General features: G+C 32.0%; 1 long non-coding RNA gene across 1 annotated transcript in view; it reads left to right on the top strand.

Annotated features, from left to right (window-relative positions):
* The window catches only part of LOC145683396 (uncharacterized), a 110,069-nt gene extending 108,325 nt beyond the window's left edge, over positions 1 to 1,744 (top strand). Inside the window, exon 3 of the long non-coding RNA XR_014131078.1 lies at positions 1,732 to 1,744. This is a non-coding gene — a long non-coding RNA (uncharacterized LOC145683396). The remainder of the gene's footprint in view (positions 1 to 1,731) is intronic.
* The last annotated feature ends 21,344 nt before the right edge of the window (positions 1,745 to 23,088 follow it).

Genomic DNA, 23,088 nt, shown 5'->3' with positions numbered 1-23,088 from the left:
ATTATACAATAATCGCAGTGTTTCACACTGAAGTACTTTCGATGTTCGCTGTTCCATTTCTGTGCTTATGATTCTACTACTGTAGAGGTCACCTACATTTGAATGTTCATGATATTGCAACGGGTGTAATTTGAAACTCTTGATAATAAATATAATATTTTTGTTTTTTCTTGTTTTTCTTTAACAGATGAATTTAAAATGTGTCTAACACATAAATGTACTTATCTACAGTTCTCTTGTCCCCAACTCCCGGATACAACAAAGTTTGCCCGCTTCATTATAAAAGAAAACATTTAACATTGTTACAGTTAAGTATTTTAGTTGTATATTTCTGTTTCATGCTCAAGTCTTTTGCATAACAATCCTGCATGTGATTGTGTAACGTATGTTATAATCCTCACTTAAAAGTAATATAATGTGTTACCATGTGATTTTTGTGTTTATATTAAACATATTTTTATGAAATACTGTCTGTGACACTTGTAGACGACTTTGTGATATTCGGTAACTTGTTGGCTTGAAATGCATCTTAGAAGCGAAAGTATGTTCATGAATATGGATGAAAGCTCTTTTTACTTAATATTCTTACTGCTTGAAGTTATATATTATTTCTTGTTTTAATGTTCGCCGTTTATATTTCTTGTACATAATTATCACAAATACTTCCTTTTTATAATATTTGAAATTATAATATTAGTATAATTTCCCTCTATCTTTGGTTAAATATTATGATTTATTAGGTTCTTTTATTTTGTATATATTAGCACTTACACGTAGTTGTATACATATTGCAAGGTAAAATATTGTTGGTCATTTTAAATATGATCATTCTTTCCCGCTACCTAACGAACAGTTTGTAGTAATTTCTGGGTATTATTTCCTGCTTCTCGGCGGACATAATTCTCGCATCTGAGGTTCACGTCACGCACCCTTAATGGTGGAGAAAAATGGTCAGACTGTCCCACGGAACAAATATACCCACGCTAGTACCTCAACGATCTCACAATTCGTTCATGTAAACAGGTATTACACCTAAACACTTAAACAGAGAAATTTTACAAGGAATGCTTAGCAAATACATGAGGTTTACTTCAGCGTTTTATGACGCAAATATGTTTGCTTTAATCAATATTTAATGCTGTGTAATCTGCATCACTATGTCAATTATTCTAGTCTGCTCTTCCTTAATATCAGCTAACTACAGCATAATATATTCTTGAATTCATTTGCATATAAAAGAAAGACACATTCTTAAAAATGAAGAAACATCCATAGTTCAACCTTATGAAGCTACTTTTCTTACATCTGCCTGCTTAAAAATAAGTATATACTGCTGAATATAGATGAATCATTAAATATCAACATTTTCCAGTATATCAATCTCATTGTTACGAAATAGTATTGCCAAAAATTGGAACATTTCAAATATTTCATACGTTTTACATACCAGTAACTATTTTATTAATGTGCAAGAATGCGATATTTATGATAAATATAAAAGGTACATAACAGAATCATCAATTCCGAAATTTCCTTATTTGAATGCATATGTATGTCACGTTTTACCATGTAAACGTATTTGTACTATAATTTTATAAAAGCGGCTATCTAGCTCCTAAGCTGACACAAGTAAAGAAGAGAAACCGGAATTGAGCTTGTTACTAAACATCCGGCTGTAGTGAACAAATATTTATAATAATTTCAAATAAATTTTGCATTTTCTGATTTCAGGAAGGTTGAAAGGTAAGCCCAATGTTTCATTCTAATATATGTGTCATACTGGGTGTTTAGAAAAAGCGGAGAATCCTGAATATTAGTAATACAAATATAATAGCTATTGAAGTAAAAAGGATGCAACATTATATCCCAGTGTACAAACTAATATGTACATCAACATTCTAACCATTCTTAACACCTAAATAATATTTTACAAAGTCATCTTCCTCTATCAGAAAATCATCAGCAAAGGAGTATAGAACATATAATCCATCGTTATTTAAAACAAATATCTTCAAGTTGCACATTTCGTATACATATACGTATAGGATATATATATATATATATATATATATATATATATATATATATAGAATTGGTGCGTCATTTGTAATGTCAAACCTTGATGACGGAGAAACCAAAAGAGAGAGAGAAGCGAAACTTTGCACGAAGCAACTATACAAAGGGGCACATTGGTAGACATATTATTTGACATCACCGGATGAACAGTGTTGCCAACCCATTATAAAGTTGTGATTTTTTAAATGCACGACCTGAATTGTATTTCATAATTGAATTCAACATTAAAAAGGAAGGCGAAAGATATGCTGCCCGCAGGTCAGTGTTGCAAATTTCTCGAGAAGTAACGTTAAATATGTGTCACATTTAAACGCCTTTTGCACACACAGGGAGTGAGGTACACACTAGTTCTGCACAATAATTTAAATATTGGCCAGAACGGTTTAAATTGACACCAAGTTTAGATGAGTTCGTTAAACAGTGTTGACATAACAGAAAAGACAAAAGTCGAGCTTGTATATTGTGCAATAACTCGAAAAAGGCCATAAGTACATTACGGTTTAAAATTTATAGGACAATTTGTTATGTCATAAGAAGCATTCTCACGTTTATTTGAAGTCGATAAGTCAAGTACTTACCGAGATATTCGAAATTTTGTAAAAGCTGAGAATTTTGCGCTGTAGAAGTTGGTAACGCTGTCTCAAATTCCCACTTTTTCCCTCAACGTTGAGGAATTTGTAAAGAAGTGATCGAAACAAAATATAAACATTAATAAACACACACACGATGAAAATGAAACTTTTTCAGTACTTGAAATGACTAATTAAGCGTAATTTACTGGATATGAAAAAAAACGTAAGGAAGTAATATGACTTCATATGACAAGATAATACAAAGACGTAGAAGACATGTAGGTACCTAGTAGCTACTTTCGCACGATGAAAATATTTATTCTCTTATAAGTTTCATTTTCATTTTCATCGTGTGTGTGTTTATTAATGTTTATATTTTGTTTCGGTCACTTCTTTACGAATTCCTCAACGTTGAGGGAAAGAGTGGGAAGTTGAGACAGCGTTACCAACTTCTACAGCGCAAAATTCTCAGCTTTTACAAAATTCCGAATGTTTCGGTAAGTACTTGACTTATCGACTTCAAATAAACCTGAGAATGCTTCTTATGACATAACAAATTGACCTATAAATTTTAATCGGTAATGTACTTATGGCCTTTTCGAGTTATTGCACCATATCCAAACTCAACTTTTCTCTTTTCTGTTATGTCAACACTGTTAAACGGACCCATCTAAACTTGGTGTCAATTTAAACCGTTCTGGACAATATTTAAATTATTGTGCAAAACTAGTGTGTACCTCACTTCCTGTGTGTGCAAAAGGCGTTTAAATGTGACACATATTTAACGTTATTTCTCGAGAAGTTTGCAACACTGACCTGCGGGTAGCATATCTTTCGTCTTCTTTTTTAATGTTGAATTCAATTATGAAATACAATTTAGGTCGTTCTATTTAAAAAATCATAACTTTATATTGGGTTGGCAACACTGTTCATCCGGTGATGTCAAATAATATGTCCGCCAATGTGTCCCTTTGTATAGTTGCTTCGTGCAAAGTTTCGCTTCTCTCTCTCTTTTGGTTTCTCCGTCATCAAGGTTTGACATTATAAATGACGCACCCGGTATATATATCGTCACGACATTGTCAAGGCACTATATTTGTATTTTACATTTAAAATTGCAACCGAATGTTTCTGCCTATCGTATACGGTCGTCCGATCATCACCTTTATTCTTCACGCGCACAATCATTCGAAGAACTTAAAACGTACTCTGTACACAAAGTGTTTGTAGTTGTGAACTCGGAATGCCTGGTACTTCTACTTGTCAAGGTCAAAAAGTGGCAGAAAAAAGGATGTGTGGAATATAAAGAGGGTAAAACAGTGACTGTTACTTGTAAGAAACATATTTATTTGTAGTTCGTGCACATTCCGCCTGTAGCGCTACTGTGGCACAACGTATATTGTAACTGTATAACTCTTGTACCCGCTTGTAGGTCTATTGGTGTAAGTGACGACCGATTGTATTTGATTAAGCGTTCCTAGAGCATATTTCATCTCCACTCTAATCACTAGTCTATAATACTAAGTGTTAGATATCTACTAAAACTTCTGGTTTCAATTTGAATTGAAAAATATTCAGTGGTCCTGTTTACTGTATTTAAGAGATGTTGTTTTAAATGAGAAATCCTAAAGCCAAATTTCATGTTTCTAACTTTTAGAGATTCAGAGATACCGACATGTTATTATATTAGTAATAATTGCTATTCTCACATTTTTCTTTCCCCTTTATTACTAACGAGTAAGATATAAATGAAACGCTGAAACACGTGCTAAATTATTTTAAATTGGAAATCCAAATACCAAATTTTAAGTTCCCAGTCCTATACGTTTCGGAGATAAGGGTATCTTATTAAAATAACTCTCACCCCAATTCCTCCTCCTTTCGTGAATTTTCAAAAAAAAATTCTTAGTGGTACCCGACGTCACAAATCCTATGTAGGTGTAAATTCAAAGTTTCTAAGCAGTCTCTAGGGCAATGGTTCCTAATCTCGGGGTGCGAGTCCCTGACAGAACTAAATTGAAAATTACAAATATTACAAATGTTGTAACAAACATTAAATGAAATATAATTATACATGAAATAACTCTTCTGTAAGAACTGTGCTTTCATGAAGGACAAAACTGGTGAAATATAATATTCCACATCAGAACAATGCTATGCAGGAGTCTTGCTGGAAATAAATATAAATTTGTAATAATATGTCTATTATTATTTACTATTATTAGATGCAGGGCCGTTCTTCGTACGGGTAGAATTGGTTTATGGGAAATATTTGAAAGATATATTTGATCACGCTTTCCCCGTTACGTAACTTATTTGACCAAAAGTGAAATAAAACCCCTAGCTCGACCATGTTCAAAAACGTGTTTCATACGATGTAGTATTCATTCTTTGCAAGAAATTTAAATTATATTGTGCTTTTACGATTCTTTGTTTCAAAGTGTGCTGATATGATAGAAATGTCCCACCTGCTAAATATGTTTAAAATTCATTTCACACGTTCCAAACACTTTACCATGTCAGTCATTTTGTGAATACAAAACGGCAAGTTAAAAGTTTTAGAAATGGCCCTGTAACCTCTTTTGGAAACAGAATTTTCTAAAACGCTAGGGCATGTCCATATGGTGACTTCGTTAAGTAAAATGTTTATACACTTAGTTTCATCTCCTTGACTTGGAAGATATTTAATTTTCGCCGTATATATTAACTCATCCACCCTATTAGGATACGAATTTTAATGAAACTGGCGTGTTTAAAAAGTGGCTTCAGCTAAGTGCTAAGCATGTTTTAAAATTCTCAACCATTTTTTATGAGATGAAACGGAAGTGGAATTTCCTAAAACGCTGGGTTGCGTGTCTACTTGATTTTTATATTACATTTCGTCTTCATACATGAGAGATTTGTAAGATACTGTATTTTAGCAACTATTTTAGACGTTGACCCCTCTCCTTAGGATACTCATTTCAGTGAGAGTGACATGATGAAACCATGCTCTAGAATAGTTCTTTATATGTTCAGTAATTCTCCTCGAACATTCTATGATGATGAGACAGCGAACGCCGATTTGAATGTCGAGAAATAAGTAAATTAATTGCTCCCTCCTTCTGCTTAAAAGGAGAATTTCGAAAACTCTGAAATACGTATTTCATTCTTTTTAGTTCGAAGTTTATATACCAAATATCACATTTCTAATTTAAGTGAATTTCAGATTTCATGCCATTTTCTGAATAAATAGTAGTAAATTTTATTATTATAGAAATCGTCTCTTTTCTCCATCTTTAAGAGGGGAATTTCCGGAAACATATGTTCAATTATTTATAGTTAACAATTCAAGACAAATTTCACACCTCAAACGTAAGCAAATACAGAGATTTTAATAGGTAGACACTATTCTCCATCCTTCTCTTAGGACAGAATTTTCGGAAAAGCTGAATATGAAATGGTTTGTTTTTAATTTAGTTTAATTTTGAAATTTCACGTCTCCAATATAAAGAATTCTTACATTTATCATTTTCTAAAAATAAATGGAATAAAATACACTTGAAAAACTATTGTTATACGAATTACTCCTTTCTTGTTTAAGTGCGGGATTTTCAGAAACTGTGAGAAACATGCTCAGTTATATTTAATGGTTAGTTTATATGCCTAGTTTCATCTTCCTTTCTTCATTGATTAGCAAGATACAGTATTTTATTTACGCCCCTAAGGATACATATTTCCAAAAATCCTTCCTTATCCCTTGCTTTCGTTAAAAGGAGTATTCTTGCAAATTATAGTATGATGGCTTGGTCTCTAATGAGTAACTCACTTATACTGTCTTATATACAGTATATATTCTTAATATTATTGTTCTTATTTTTGTTGCTATTACTGATGATTTGAGAATACAATGCTGCAGCTAAAATTGCAGAAACGGTCAAAGACATGCGCAAATGATGAGGGCGTGGAGTATGTAAGCTTTAAGAATGTGGGCGCTTGTTAAAAAGGTTGGAGCCATTGCCCTAGAAGATCCCAAAACTTTAACACAGCGTCTTGTATCATTTCCTACTTCATAACAATACAACGAATAGTTTATAAGAACATTGTACTTCTGCTAAAGTACCTCACTGAACAGTACTAAATGATCACCGAACGCTCACATGAAATGGAGGCTTCACACAACTAGATCCGCTTCTTCTTTAGTTAACTAAACATTTAGTATAATACCGAAGTACCATTATAGATAAACTCAGACTGTAAAAAAAATTAACCTTTCTTCTAACAGTTAAAAGAATAACATAACACGGACACAATAATAATAATAATAATAATAATAATAATAATAATAATAATAATAATAATAATAATAATAATAATAAAATAATATTTAAAAAATCCACCTAATAGTGCGCTTGCTTTCTTCTGAAATAAATCTATTTTATTTAAACGATGGCACATTAGGGGGCTCATCAGATACGGTTATACAAGATCTAAAGTTCTTATTGACAGAATCTAAGAAGATAGGTCTACAAGTTTATCCTTCTAAATGCGAACTGTTCTTCATGTTGGGTAATTCAGATCTAATTATAGAAGCCCAGTTTCAGAATTTGTTGCCTGGAATACGGACAACACAAGCTCACGAGCTATCGTTATTAGGAACACCACTACTTGAAGATAGCTATAAAAGTTATTTTGAAGACCATTTGAACAGTTTAAAAATGATAACACATAGATTAAAAGGACTACCTCCTTTCTCCTAAAAATTGTCTAGGTGTCCCCAAATTAACTTACTTTTTGCGAACCACTTCCACATGGCTTCTCCCATCAAAACTTCTTCAGTTGGATAACTCCCTGAAAACATCTTTAAAAAAAATAATAAATCAAGTTTAAAATTAAATTTAATGGGCTCAGGCACGTTTACCAATACGACTCGGTGGTTTAAATATTCGAAGAGCATCCGATTTGAGCCTCCCTGCGTTTCTGTCTTCTTGTTGTAGGGTGTTGTCACTAGTCTCCAACATTTTGAAAATTTCAGTTGACGAAGTGCAAATCCCTCATCTGTCAGCGGCATTGGAATTATGGAAAAACATCTATAATAATACCATTCCGGAGGCCAAAGAATCACAAAGAAAATGGGATTCGCCTAAAAGCACTTCAGAAAAAAGAGTCTTTAGCCTGGTTACAAGCTACACCTTCAAGAAACATCGGAACTTTTTTAGACGATAATATTTTCAAAATATGTGTAGCATTACGCTTGGGACTAAATGTTTGCTACTCATTCACATGTGCGTGTCAAGATCGAGTGGACGAGAAAGGTTTACATGCTTTGAGCTGCACTAGAAGTGGGGGGTAGAATCACACGTCACACGGAATTAAAACAAATAATCAAACGAGTACTCGCCAGCATCGATGTTCGTAGCATCATTGAGACACAACGATTGTATCGAAATGATGGTAGAAGACCGAACGGAGTGACTTTAATCCCTTGGAAAAAGGGCCAGTGTCTTGTATGGGATGTAACATGTGTTGATACTTTCGCTCCTTAATACATAACACTAACCTGTGAGGAAACGTAAACATACAAAGTACTCCAGACTGAAAGAAGATCATCTTTTTGTTGCCTTTGCTGCAGAAACGATGGGGTTTTCTAGCAAAGAAGCGAGTGAATTTTTGAATGAGTTAAGATCAACTTTAATTAAGAAGTCAGGCGACCCAAGAAGCAAACACTATTTAATACAACGAATAAGCCTAGCAATACAGAGAGGAAATGCAGTCAGCATTTTAAAATCCTTCCCATCAGCACAAGAGCTAGATGAAATTTTTTACTTAAAATAAGTAGTATAAACATGGTGATGGACAGCGATTTGTTTTTCTAAGTTTATTTAGTAAATCCGTTCTAATTCGCTTTATATTTTTTTGCTGGCATTATATTCTTATTTCAATTTTTTATCACTAATTCCAAGGAGATTTGCCAAAGATATTGAACTTAGACGGACTTCTTTCTTTTTGTAAAATTTATAGTGCTAAACTGTGATCTCCAGTTCCTGTTCTGTGTTCTGGTAAAATTGAATGTGTTTGTCGTTGTCGAAAATGAAGTGCTACGTGTAGAAGTGTGTGATGAAATATATATTTTTTTTTACGTTTATCAAATGTTTAAACATGATATTTGAGACTGTTTCACAAAATGTAATAATAATAATAATAATAATAATAATAATAATAATAATAATAATAATAATAATAATAATAATAATAATAATAATAATAGACCACGATAGCTGCTGCGACTAAGTTACTGCGCACGATAGCTCTTGAAAGAAAGCAAATTTTATTTTTTTTTTCATTTTTGTGCAAACTATGGCTAGAGAAATTATTTCGGAGGAGCTAGTTAATTGATGTGATCCATAACCCGAAAGTGGTAGAAATAAAACATTTTCGGTTTTACGTTGAACACTATAGAGCAAAATCGATTGCTTTCTGTAATAGCAAATCCTTTAGATTGGATCTGACAAGAGATTACGGAGAAATAAATTACCACACGGAAATCTAGCCCAAAACTTGGCCAAGCTCGGCCAACAAATGAAGAGATCTTAACTATGTTTAGGACTGCCCACCACCGAATTTTTTTCCGATTCGGCCAATAGTTATAAAGATTAAGCTCCTGGCTAATTAAGTAGTTATCTAGAAATAAGGTATGAAATGCAACCCCTGCCCACCCGGTTCTTTTCAGAGTTTGACCATAGAATATTCCAGTATTTATTCCTTAGGGAATTGGCTAGTAGCTCACGAAATATAGTAAACATCCGGAGAGTATTTAATTTAAAAATAAACTGTAGTAAAAACCGTAAACAGGATGACGTAAAGTGTTCTCAATGAATACGGATACAGGAATTTGTATCATATTTCTTTCACTTCTGGTATTAATAGAGAGATTACAGTCGAGATGGAATACACTTTTGGGGTACTTAATGAATTACATAAACCCCTTCTAGCTCTCCAATCTTTAACATTCAATTTATAAAAGGAAGTGATTGATATCTGCCACTTCCGCTTATAGTATGAAGGTTATAGTGGAGATAGAACTTATTCTAGGGATACTAAACTATTATAGAATACCGCTTCTCCTGATCTGTTATCTTTTCGAATCTATTGCGATCAACACTAAAACCGGAAGTAGTTTTTTGCCACTTCCGGTTTGGAGCTTGAGAGACATAATAACTTACCTGTTCCCACAACGTTAAATTGATTCCATAATACTGCTTCTCCCTATATCTATAATTTATGCTCTATGTAAATTCAAATGAAACTATGTAAAGTTATAGGCGATTTCTACACGTCATTTTTATTCGGGTGTTAAGCACGAAGATGAAAGTTACTCGTGGAAGGCTTTATCGATTACCGAAAACTGCTTCTTACTATCTATTATCGTTTTCGCTGTATACTGATCAATGTTAAAACTAGAAGTGGTTCATTTTTTACCACTTCCGGTTTTACTAGAGTGTTAGTGGAAAGATGAAGGTTGTCCTTGAAACGCTATATAGACTCCTGGAAACTGCTTCTTAAAATCTAATACCGTTTTTGCTGTATAGTGATCAACGTTAAAACCGGAAATGGCTCAATTCTGTTAGTTTCAAAATTTACAAGCATGTTAAATGTGAAGAAGTTTATCCTTGAAAACTTTAATTGATTCCCGAAAACATCTTCTCGTTATATATTATCTTTTTTGCTCTCTAGTAATGAATGCTCAAACCGGAAATGGCTCATTTCTACCATTTCCAGTTCTACTAGAATGTTAAGAATAAGATGAGAGATTTCCTTGTAACGTGTAATCGTTTGCCGAGAATAGCTGTTTCCTATCCATTACAGTTTCTGTTTTATACTGAACAACGTTAAAACCTGAAATAACTCATTTCTACCATTTTGTTTGTCGAATCACTTCCATTAATGAACACTTTCCAGAAATTCACACTATCTACTTATTGCAAAAAAAAAAGAAAAAAAAATCGCTTCCTTTTAAATGTTATCCTTCGAAGTATTGAACGTATGTATGTACATACGTACTAACATTACGATATGACAAGATCCACCTAGTGATCCTAATAATAATAAAATCTTAAAAAGGATCACGTTATATTTTCTGTAGTCGTTTGGAAACCAGAAGTTCTAGTATATTTACTTCACTTCCGATTTGAGAAGAGGGATTACTGCCGAGATGGAGTATACTCTTGGAGCACTTAATGAATTTCTTAAAAATAGCCTTCTCACTTTCTATTCTATAACGCTCAATGTTAAAATCGGAAGCGATTTCTTTCTACCACTTCAAATTTTAATAGAAAGATTAGAGACGAGATAGAAAATATTCTTGGGACACTTAATTGATATAAGAAAACCTCTTCCTGCTATTTATTATCATTTTAATCCGTTGTAATCAACACTAAAGTGGGAAGTAATTTTATTTTCCTACTTCCGACTTGATTAGAAGTTTAAGAGAAAAGAAGATTTTTATTCCCACAACGCTAAATTCATTCCTAAAACAGGTTCTTTCTACCTTACTATGTAGATTAATTTAAAGCCAGAAGTCATAGATAATTTCTATCTCTTCCGGTTTTACCAGGATGTTAAGAATGAAGCTGAAAGTTATCCTTCACACCTTTATCGATTACCGAAAACTGCTTCTTACTAATGATTACCATTTCTGCTCTATAGTGATCAACGTTACAATCGGAATTGACCCATTTCTACCACTTCCAGCTGGCGAATCAGCTCTATTCACGATCTCCCTCGAGAGAAATCACTCTACTTATTTATTGTAAAAAGCAGAATTAAAAAAAAATCGCATTCTTCCAAAGTTATCGTGCGAAGTAATGGCAGCAGGTATGTACGTACTAATATTGATAAGTTACACTACGCGATCCAAATTAATACTTCATATACCCACGCCACACACACACACTAACATATGTACACACGGAAGTATACCTGGTAGTATCCCCACTCTTACGCAGGAAACTAGAAAAATACACACACACACACAGAGAGAGAGAGAGTATCTTGTTGTACCTTCATACTGAATGCACCATTACTTACAAAATCAGTTAAAAAAGAAAAAGGAAAAAAAGTTGTAATTGAATTTTTCAAAGATTGGTACATCTGCTGCGTCTTACACATGAAAATGTTTCATAATGATTGATTCGTAAAATGATGCATATGGGTTTCTTAATGTTAATATAACAAAATGCCTTCAAATTCAGCACAAAGTAAATAAAAAAGTTAGATTTATTTCTCAAATTTTGTGAAATCGAAGTCGGTGGGCATTATGGGAACAGTATTTGTTATTTAAAAAATATAAAGAAAATTCATCATAAAATGTGCAAAATGTGAAACAAAATTATATCGCACGTTATTAATTGCATTGGTAAGTAACAGATATTGTCACTTTTTACAATATATTATTTTCTACGTCTTTTGGTGTTTGTTGCATGAAGATTAGTTAATTAGTTTGGAATATATAGGCTTTTAAAAACAGAGTTGTGCTTCAGCGAAAGCGGCCATCTTTGATATCACTATATTCTATTCGGATGAAGGAAGAAGAATGACAACTGTGTCTTAATTTTAAAGCATCACTGAAATAATAAAAATTAATTGTTAGTTCTACTTTAATAAGAAATGCACACATGACCCCACTCTATTAGCTTGCGTGGTAGGTATCGCATTTAAACAGTATGTTACATTTTGGATAGCCTTTGTGTTCAAGGCGATGGAAAAGAAAATAGAATGAAATAACAACAACAACAACAACAACAATAATAATAATAATAATAATAATAATAATAATAATAATAATAATAATAATAATAATAATAATAATAATAATAATAATGATAATAACAATAATAATAATAGTTTTCTTGAACGTAAACAAGCAGTGTAAACGCGTAAGTGAAGTGGATTTGATTCAGTGTGGTGGATAATTTGGTTTAGATCGCATTTACAACGTGGGTTCATATTTTGCACCTATAAAAACATACAGACGAACAGACACGTACTAGTTCGCTGTAACAAATAAGTGAATATAAAGTGGTTTTAAATACACTTAGATTGAATTTGTTATTGCTTCATGTTCTAAGAAGAAGAGAGGTTGGTTAAGAAAAGAATTAAAATCAAAATTCATTCTAATAGCCTTTCAGAGTACAGGAAGGTAAACATCACTTCTTAGGTGTGAAAACGTGAGTTAATGTGTAAGAGACTTGAGAGAGTGGAGGAAGGGTAAATCACTTTTCACGTGAAAACAGTGGAAAGTTATAACTGTACACCTTATGGAAGACATTTTCCATTTAAATCACTTAGTACAGCCTCTGAGAGTGGACCAGAGTTTATATTACGAACAGTGAAAGACATCAAGCAGTGGTGCAACTTACTATCATAGAAAAGGCATTATAATCATATTATGTTAGATTCATAAGACATCTCTGAGGGAAGAACATAGACTGAAAGTATTTGAGAACAGGATCCTGAGAAGAATATTCGGACCCAAGAGGAACGAGAATGAGGAATAGCGGAAGCTTCATAACGAGGAACTACATAGTTTATACGGTTTACCCAACATTGTTAGGGTCGTCAAGTCTAGGAGGCTTTGGTGGGCAGGTCATGTAGCTAGAATGGAAGAAAGTAGAAACGCTTTCAAAGTCTTAACTGGTAGACCCATAGAAAAACGACCATTAGGAAGACCTAGGCGCAGATGGGAGGATAATATTAAGATGGATCTCGCAGAGATAGGAATACAAAGTAGAAACTGGATGCAATTAGCTAAGGATAGAAGTGGAGAGCTTTCGTGAACGCGGCACTGAACCTCCGGGTTCCATAGGCCATAGAGTTAGTTAGTTAGTTATTATGTCAGATTCATGTGTTTTCTGTTTGAAACTGTTGGCGTGTACTATTTTGGAAAAGGTTTATCATTGCAGAAGCAAAAGAAAATTAGGCGTACCTCTGGTGCTGGATGACTGTTTACATTCCCGGTTAAATAGGTATGTGGTGGACAATATCCTGCTCGTGTCGATTCACACTTAAGTAAGTTTGTGGTGGATAACATCATGCTTATGGGCCTTCTATGGGTAGTTCCGTTTTCCTCCAAAATTCTCGTTACATGACTGGGTAAATATTCATCTTTGCTGCGGTGTGGCCCTAGTTGGATTCACTGTGAAGAATGTTTGCGTTAAATAACCTTATACCCATGGGTTTTCTCGTAATGATTACGAAAACTTTCATGATCGCGAAAGCAATATAAATTTCGCTGTCTTTTGTTGCGCTGACTAACAGGTTGATTCACGATCAAGTAAGTTTGTGGGGGACAAAATCGATCACTTGTGTTTTCTCATTGCATGATTGGGAAATAATGGTAAAACAGGGGAGGGAATATACGTTTGAGAAAAAGTTCATCCCCGTAGAAAAAGTTAATAAATTAATTTCAAATGTTCAGAAGGAAATCTTTGTTCGTATTCAACGTGGACACACAAACACTCGTATGTATGTTAATGCAAAGTGTGAGGTGTGAGTTCCAGGAGAGATTCATCACAAGAGAAAAAATGTTCACTTATGTAGCATATTGGTTTTGTATCTTTACGATTTTTTAGTTTTACTTCACAATTTCCAGTCTTTAAAATAATGTCACATCCCTTACGTTTAAGGAGAGAGGAAAAGCGAAAAATAGAGGAAAGGTCACTGAACATTGTCACTGATATGATAACGTACATAAAAGAACACATTTCAGTGATTTGATGTTACATTGTTATCCAACTTTTCCTTTTACTGTTGTGGTGAATACATAAGCTTAGGGAAAAATTGATCGTTGAAAAACAGAAAATCAAGAATTTTTTTCACATGTCCTTTGTTTTGTTTTGCACCTTTATGAAAACTTGTTCAATTTTACTTTCCCAGTTTTTATGAGATTGTAACATGCATGGAATGTTTTCCTGTGCTGATCTGAGAGAGGGGCATTGAAAAGTTAGTACTGATGGAGAAAACTATTTTTCTCATTATTAGTGATTGTATTATACAGTAATAATAATAATAAACATTATTATTATTATTATTATTATTATTATTATTATTATTATTATTATTATTATTATTATTATTATTATTATTATTATTATTATTATTATTATTATAAAAAGTTGAGTAATATACTAATATTCTTATGAGGATATATAAAGAAAGAGGTGTATATTCCTTATCATTTCTAGTTATTCCCTTTTCTAATTGTATACAATATTTAAAAAACACAAAATCATAGTAGAAGGCGAATAATTGGAAATTACAATTCTTGCAATGTATAAGCGTATCTACTACCCATCTCACTTATTATTTTATATCATAATAAGTGATATGGAAAGGTATGTATGAAGGTATGTAATTGTTAGTTTGTTCGCTAATAATATTAAAACATTATTGTAATTGAGAGGAAGCTTACCTAAGCAATACAATTCGAAAATATACATTTTAAAAATCAAATAGTAATTATATATTCCTATGGACTTAGTAGAAGGTCCACTTTAATTACGTAGCATGTCTTTGCAATTTCATAAAGACTGAATAGAGTAGGTGAGAAGTTAAGACGTTGTGTTCGTGAGCTCAAGAAAGTCGTTTGATTCACATCAGATTCGAAATTGGTAGATCCCTTAATTGCAACACAATTCTGTAGGATATCCGAGAAATTATCTTGCAAAAATTTCGAAGTATATTTTGGAGTAACTGAGAGTTCCAACACAACCAGGAAGGGAATGGAACTTACAAACGAGTTTCTTTCGATTGTTTCAGAGTTTAGAATTTCAGTTCATTTCTTCCACTTCCCACACAGCAACGAAATATTTTCAAAACATTTTTAGAACGTGCCATTATTTTCCTTCAGAAAATGTACCCTACTTCCCTTAAGGAAATATATTGAATACGTTGTTGAAAATATTTTCTAAATAATACTGAAAAATATTCTCGCAATACACTCAAAAACATTGTAGAAATATTTTATACGCCGGTAGAAATGTTTTCAGAAAAATGTTTTCTATACGCTTTCCTAACATTATTGAAAATGTATTTGAAACATTTTGTAAAATGTTAACAGAATGATTTTTAAAACGTTTCAGATGAAATATTATAAAATTGTTTACTAATAACACAGAAACAGAAAATAATTTGTCAAGAATGAAGAAAATTGTTTTCTAAATATCTTTGAAATGTATAGGTTACATTACTTAAAATATTTTCTGAAGTTTTCTAATTCATTTTTAGCAAATATTAATGCTCTGTAAAATAATAATTTTAAAATGTTTTCCATACATAACAAAAAATATTTTCTATACATAAAAATATTTAGTGAATATTTCCTGTATAGAATCGTATATGACAAAATATTTAGAAACTATTTTGTGCACATGACTGAATATATTCAGAGAGTGTAAGGTAGACATATCAAAAACATTTTCAAATTAGTGTCCTTGGTATTCTGAAGAGTAGAAAGTGTTCACAAAATACTACACTAGTTCCAGATATGAATTTGTGTTCCAAAGAAAATATTTACGACTCATTTTTCAAATAGTGATTGATATGTTTTTGTTTTGTTATTGTATGTAATTCCATAACGTACTTAAAATATTTTTTCTAACATTTTCTTATTTTCACAGAGAAATATTTTAATTTTTTTCTGAATACTTTTCGTCATTACCACAATAACACCTACAGTTCTTTCTTCAAAACTCAAAGCAATGCATATAGAACAGTTTTCCAACTCTTGTGAGTTAAAATATCTGGATTTTATTTATACAAATTCATGGGGTGGTAGAAGTTTGTGTATGTTGGGACCTGTTTAGAAGACATGGAAGCTTTTAGCATCACATAAACTTGTGGAAATAAATTCTAGTATTTTAACTTACAGATTGAAGAAAGAAATGTATTTCAAAGTATAGGTGTTTCCATGGTAATGACGAAAAATATTCAGAATTTAAAATATTTATCTGCGAACACCAGAAAATGTTAAAAAAATATTTTAGCTACGTTCTTAAACTATATAAAATAATAAATCAATAACACATAAATTGGTATTTGAAAAATGAATAGTAAATATTTTCTTTGTTAGCACAAATTCATATCTGAAACTAGTTTAATATTTTCTTAAAAGTTTCTCTTGCTGCAAAACACCAAGAAAACTAGTTTGAAAATATTTTTGATATATCTAACTTATATTATTTGAATATTTTCTGTCATGTAAAAATATAGTCTCTAAATATTTTGTCATGTACCCGGGATCTCTTAATATTACAAGGCGACAAGACAGCGAACACTGTACATTATAAGTGGAGGAAAACTAAATCATCTTGGACACACCAAATTCTATATCTATGACAATATTCATTGAAAAAATATGGAGGAACAATAACAAGCGGAACAAATCACATGCATTTTGTGAAAAGTATTTATAATGGAACTTCTAAAAATACATTAGTACAATTTCTTACAGAAGTATTAAGTTATACGAAACTTACAAACGCGTGTGTATGTGTTTTTCTTATAAAGAGTCATTATAAAACGTGATCATACCATCATGAAACCATTTTATTGTACCATGACTCTGAACACAACGACGACGTGCACCACTCAGATGTTCACAGGTGGGTTGTCTTCATTGTCGTCTTCGTTGTATGTTTTACACAACACTAAAATAACTATTGTAGTGCATAAAATAAACGACAGTGCACAAGAAAGACACCCCGGGTGTCAACATGTGAGTGGTTCATGTCACCCTTGTGGTGGGTTCACCGGTGGGTAGTTATATATACGAGAAATGGAGCAAATCACTGATTTTTATCATGTAAATATTTAATGTGATATACAATTGATTATTTCTTTGAATTATCGTATATAATAGATAAATTAAACCGTTTATTCTTAAAATTATATAATTCCACCTCCCTACATTACTTAGATTGCGTAACTAATCGAAAACCAAATAGGAAACAAAGGTTTAAAAGTCAATGCATAAAATAATATCCTGTGCATTTATTGAGAATAATTACAGTAAGAATTACTTAATTTTACATCAAGTATAAATTTGTTGTAGACAATATATTTAATGTGAATACATAAAAAGTCTCTAGTGATTTAAGTAATTGAATACCATACATGAAAGTATTTTGAAATGTATATACACCTCATTAGTGTATCAATTTTAACCAGTGTTAAATAACATTTTAAAAAAACACTTACTTTGTAAGAATAGTTCGAATAGAGTTGCAGGTTACATCCATTTTCAGTCTTGTCCCCACATCCTAACATTGTAGTTCAGAAGATGGCAGTACCAATCACCGAAAACCAAGCAGCAGAATCATGCGTTTGCTAACGTTACCGTTTCCTTCAACAAACGCCCACAATATAAGTTAAACTATTTCTTTGGAAGTTCTCTGCCACTTTCTTCTAAGAATATATTTAACGATACGAAGTATTATATATATTACTTTAGCATTTGAAGTGTGATTTAACTGCCATAAATTAAAACTGAGCACAATATGCATGTATATGAGCTTAAATGGGTATCATATATATCACACTAAACGGACTATGCCATTAAAAAATCAGTCAATAAGAATTAGATCTTCAGTCTAAATTTTTAAATTGCTGCTATGTTGATGCTATGAATTTTGGGCTTCCTACACTAAATGTCTCAATGTCAAACGTTTCTGGTCGAAGCTGTGAGCAAAACGCAGGCTAATGATCGGATGGTGATGATAGCATGCATGCTGATGGTAATTGATAACTTATACGAAGACAGTTCGCAGTGTTAGGTGAGAGAGAACACTCTTCTTTTTCCTGAAATTCATCCTCACTTACGATCAAATTTAATACAGTTTAAGTAGTATATATGTGCGGTGTACCTTGAAATCATCTCGGTTGATAGTCACAGTGCATTCCAAAGTAAAGCAATTGTTTCATAATTATAATTGGCAGCAGATGTGGCAAAATTTAAACACGAAATAAATCTCAGAATCAAAGTTAAGTCAAACGAAGCGATTTATGCGTATTTATATTATCTTACCACAGGCTATCCAAAACACTAAAACATTATTTCCTATACTTTTCGAAGTAATATGCTAAATACCTTAGTAGCTGTCACTCAAATTGGGAACGCTGAATAAAGTTATAGTGTAGATATACAATTGAAGCTATGATCCAAACATCAAATAATGATATTACAAACAAATAAAATTATCTTACGATGAAAATGGAACCTGTACAAATGGTAACGGACTAGAACCCTTAAAAATAGTCACTAATATTACAATAAACTCTTAAACAAAATAACTGCACAAGCTAAAATTAAGAAGTTCAGTAACGTGAAATTTGATCCAAATTTTCTTTAAAATGCCATCTTCAAAACTCAAAATTTTTGCTATGTTATAGTATGTCCTATGGTAAACAGTCACTGAAAGTCTCTGTTCCTACAAATGCTTAATTTAATTCTAATAAATGTTTGTGTAATACATAAAGAAAAAATATGCGTCTAATTATTTTTTCTATATACCCTAATTTCAGGAAAATCGGAGACAATGACCTCCAGAATTTTTTTCACCAAAAATCTATAATGGGCTAAAATAAAATTTGCTGTAGGCATCCTATAACACCCCAAAGTAAATTTCTGTGAAGTTACCTTTACAATATCTCGAACATAAATGATATACATAACTTCATAGCAATTCATAACATTGTATTACTGCTTATTACTATGAATTTGCAACAGAGATAATTGGAAAGAAAACAACAGTGAGACAAAAAGTAAACAGTATAATCTAATATACATATTGAATATTTTTTTTATATTATGTTACAATTACCATGGCATTATCACTGCATGACGAAATTATGGGCCAAATTCAGCATTATTCTACAATTTCAAAAGTTTTAAAATTCTGTACGGCGAATTCTTTCATCTGCCTGAATTTATTTTCCTCTTTTGAGGTGAGTTGATTTTGAGATTAAGGTCCCGTTCTGCAGCGAAGCTATGTGAGACGTAGACCTACTGAATAAAGTGGAATTTGAACAACATGACCTCCCGCAGGGAATTTTCATCTTTTATTGGGCGGATTTTTCTCGAAGCATTGCCTCGTACCCTAAGTCCTCCTTTTTGTCCGGAATTCACCAATAAAGCTCCAAATCGACCAATATCGTTCCTTTGCGTTAGATATACTATAATGAACAGAACTTCATTTATTTTGGGGTGTCACAGGCTGCATAAAGTAAATTTTATTTGGCCCATTCTTCCTATTTAAATGTATAGTTAGTCCCTATTTTTATCAAAATTAATTATTATTATTATAGTGTCTCAACTTTCTATTAATACAATAGTCTCCACTATCTAATGACCATATCGATTAACAAAAAGGTGCCTTCCATTTCAATTCAGGTAGAGCGTGTACCATCACCATCTCAGATATTGATGAAACGTTTTTTATAGCAACTAGACTTTTTTTGTAAGGGACTCGTATTTTTTTGTTTTGTCGAAAAAAAATCCCGACAAGTAATGGGCCATCAGATATAAGGTGTGCAATTTATGAATTTTGGAAAAAATGCAAAATGGTGAACTTCGGATTCCCACCATTCGGTTATGAAGACAAATATAGTTATAATTCTTGTTGTGGTATGTATATAGGGATATAAATAAACGGTATTTTATTATAGTTTGGTTTGCGCATTCGTATCATTCTGTATACAAGTGAACAAATAAACTACAGTTTATCTGATAAGTCGAGGTTTGCGATTTTTCGAGCACTTCCGGATCGAATTTTAACATTCTCTTTTCACGGTGAGTGAGATATAGTTACCAGCTTTCTGAAAACAAAATTGCATCGCTTCGGAACCGTTTTGTCGCAAAAAATTCGAGTAATCATCAAATTTTCAAAAATTGCAACTTTGGGCGTCATTTTCTGAAAAACCGTAATTTAAAATTCTGAAATTATGTCAGATGGTTCAACGTTACATGAATATTAAACACACTGAATAATATTTTCGACCAATACTTCATAAATTAACTACTGCCTCTTAAAGTTAGCGAAGATTCGTTAACTTTTATGTCACAGTTGGCAGCACTGAAAACAATGAAAGTGTAGCATTTAAAGATGCTTTTGGTTCACATTCATTAAATAAAGAATAAAACGTTTTCCTGGTTGCTTTTTATTATTTTGGTTAAAATGGCTCTTTGAAATTGTAAAATGTGCCTTCGACTACCCCGTCTTCTTAAATCGATCTAATGTGAGATGGAAATTACAATTACGAAACACAGACATTTTAAGTTTATTTGAAACGGCTTACTTGCCACTTTTGCTGTAACAGGCGACGACAAAACACACGATTCGGCCCGTACTCATAGCCTTGTAAAAGATTCTAAATATACTCGAAGAAAAGCGAAAATATAGGTTTTAGGAAAAGGTTCAGATACGTGAAGATAAGTGTCTAAAATTTACCAAACCGTTTCAGTGATTCCAAATGGTGCTGCATCCCACTTTAAAAATTGCTTACAGATGTCGGAGACGAAGAAAGGTACAATATAGCAGTGGATTGTCGATGAAACAGGCCTTAGCAAAGGTCTCGGCGACAGTATTGGAGGATGGGGGAAAGGTGTAAAGAATGTGGTAACACGACATAACCTTAGGCAAAAACAGATTCACAGTGTTAAAACTGCAGAAGAATGTGTGAGTAGAGTGCAAGTACAAACTCTTTGTATTACTCTCCTTTTGTTGTCAAGAATCGAATTCGACAATTTTCAAAAAAAAAGTAAGAATGGGAAAGTGTGCGACTGGTAACTGGTATTCGTCGAAGTCATCTTTAATCTTTATGGCAGTAACGAGTCTCCATGGACTAACTTCGTGCTTTCCCCAACTTCTGCTATTGAAAGTGTAAATTTAAGAAATCTGCAAAAATGAACTTTTGTTACATGCATATATGAATTTTTGCTAGATGCACCAAGAAAACTAATTTGAAAATGTTTCTGACATGTCTACTTTATATTCTGTGAATATTTTCTGTCATGTACACAAAATATTCTGTAAATATTTTGTCATATACGATTCAATACAGGAAATATTCACTAAATATTTTTGTTTTGTGTGGAAAACATTTTAAAATTATTATTATACAGATCATTAATCTTTGTTAAAAATGAAGCAGAAATCTTCAGAAAATATTTTAACAAATGTATCCTGTACATTTGAAAGACATTTGGAAAATGATTCTCTTCATTCTTGATAAATTATTTTCAGTGTTATTAGTAAATAATTTTAAAATATTCCATGCGAAACATTTAAAAAACATCCCTTTAATATTGTATAAAATGTTCGAAATACATTTTCAGTAATGCTTGGAAATCGTACAGAAAAAAATTTTTGAAAAACTTTTCTACCGGAATAAAATATTTCTATAATGTTTTTATTGTATGCGAGAACATTTTCAGTATTAACTGGAAAATATTTTTTTCAACAATGTATGGAATATATTTCCTTAAGGGAAGTAGCATACATTATCTGAAGAAAAATGATTGCACGTTCTAAAAACATTTTGAAAATATTTCGTTGCTGTGTGGGAAGTGGAAGAAATGAACTGAAATTCTAAACTCTGAAACAATCGAAAGAAACTAGTTTGTAAGTTCCATTCTCTTCCTAGTTATGTTGGAACTCTCAGTTACCCCAAAATATACTTCCAAATTTTTGCAAGATTATTTCTTGGACTTTCTACAGATTAGTGTTGCAATTAAGGGATCTAACAATTTTGAATCTGATGAGAAACAAACGAGCTTGCAAACACAACGTCTCAACTACTCACCTACTCTATACAGTCTTTATGAAATTGCAAAGACATGCTACGTGATTAAAGTAGAACTTCTACTAAGTCGATAGAAATATATAATCATTATTTGGGTTTTAAAATTTATATTTTCTAATTTTATTGCTTAGGTAATCTTCCCCTCAATTACTGTAATATTTCGAGATTATTAGCGACCAATATAATAAACGACTATTATCATTTCAGACATACCTTTCCTTATCACTTATTACGATATAAAATAAAAAGTGAGATGGGTAATAGATACGCTTATACGTTGCAAAAATTGTAATTTCCAATTATTCGACTTCTACTATGATTTTCTGCTTTTTAAATATTATATATAATTAGAAAAGGGAATAACTAGAAATGATAAAGAATATAAAACTCTTTTTTATATCTCTTTAAAAGAATAATAGTATATTACTCAACTTTTATTATTATTATTATTATTCGTACTGTATAATATAATCAATAATAATGAGAAGAAGAGTTTTCTCCATCAGTACTAACTTCTCTGTGCCCCTCTCTCAGATCAACACAGGAGAACATTCCATGCATGTTACAATCTCATAAAAACTGGAAAAGTAAAATTGAACAAGTT

This window comes from Thermobia domestica, chromosome 4 (genome assembly GCF_964235325.1).
Source record: "Thermobia domestica chromosome 4, izTheDome1.hap1.1, whole genome shotgun sequence".
Classification (NCBI taxonomy): domain Eukaryota; kingdom Metazoa; phylum Arthropoda; class Insecta; order Zygentoma; family Lepismatidae; genus Thermobia; species Thermobia domestica.
The sequence above is the reverse complement of the archived record's forward strand: the minus strand, read 5'-3'. Positions and strand labels throughout refer to the sequence as shown.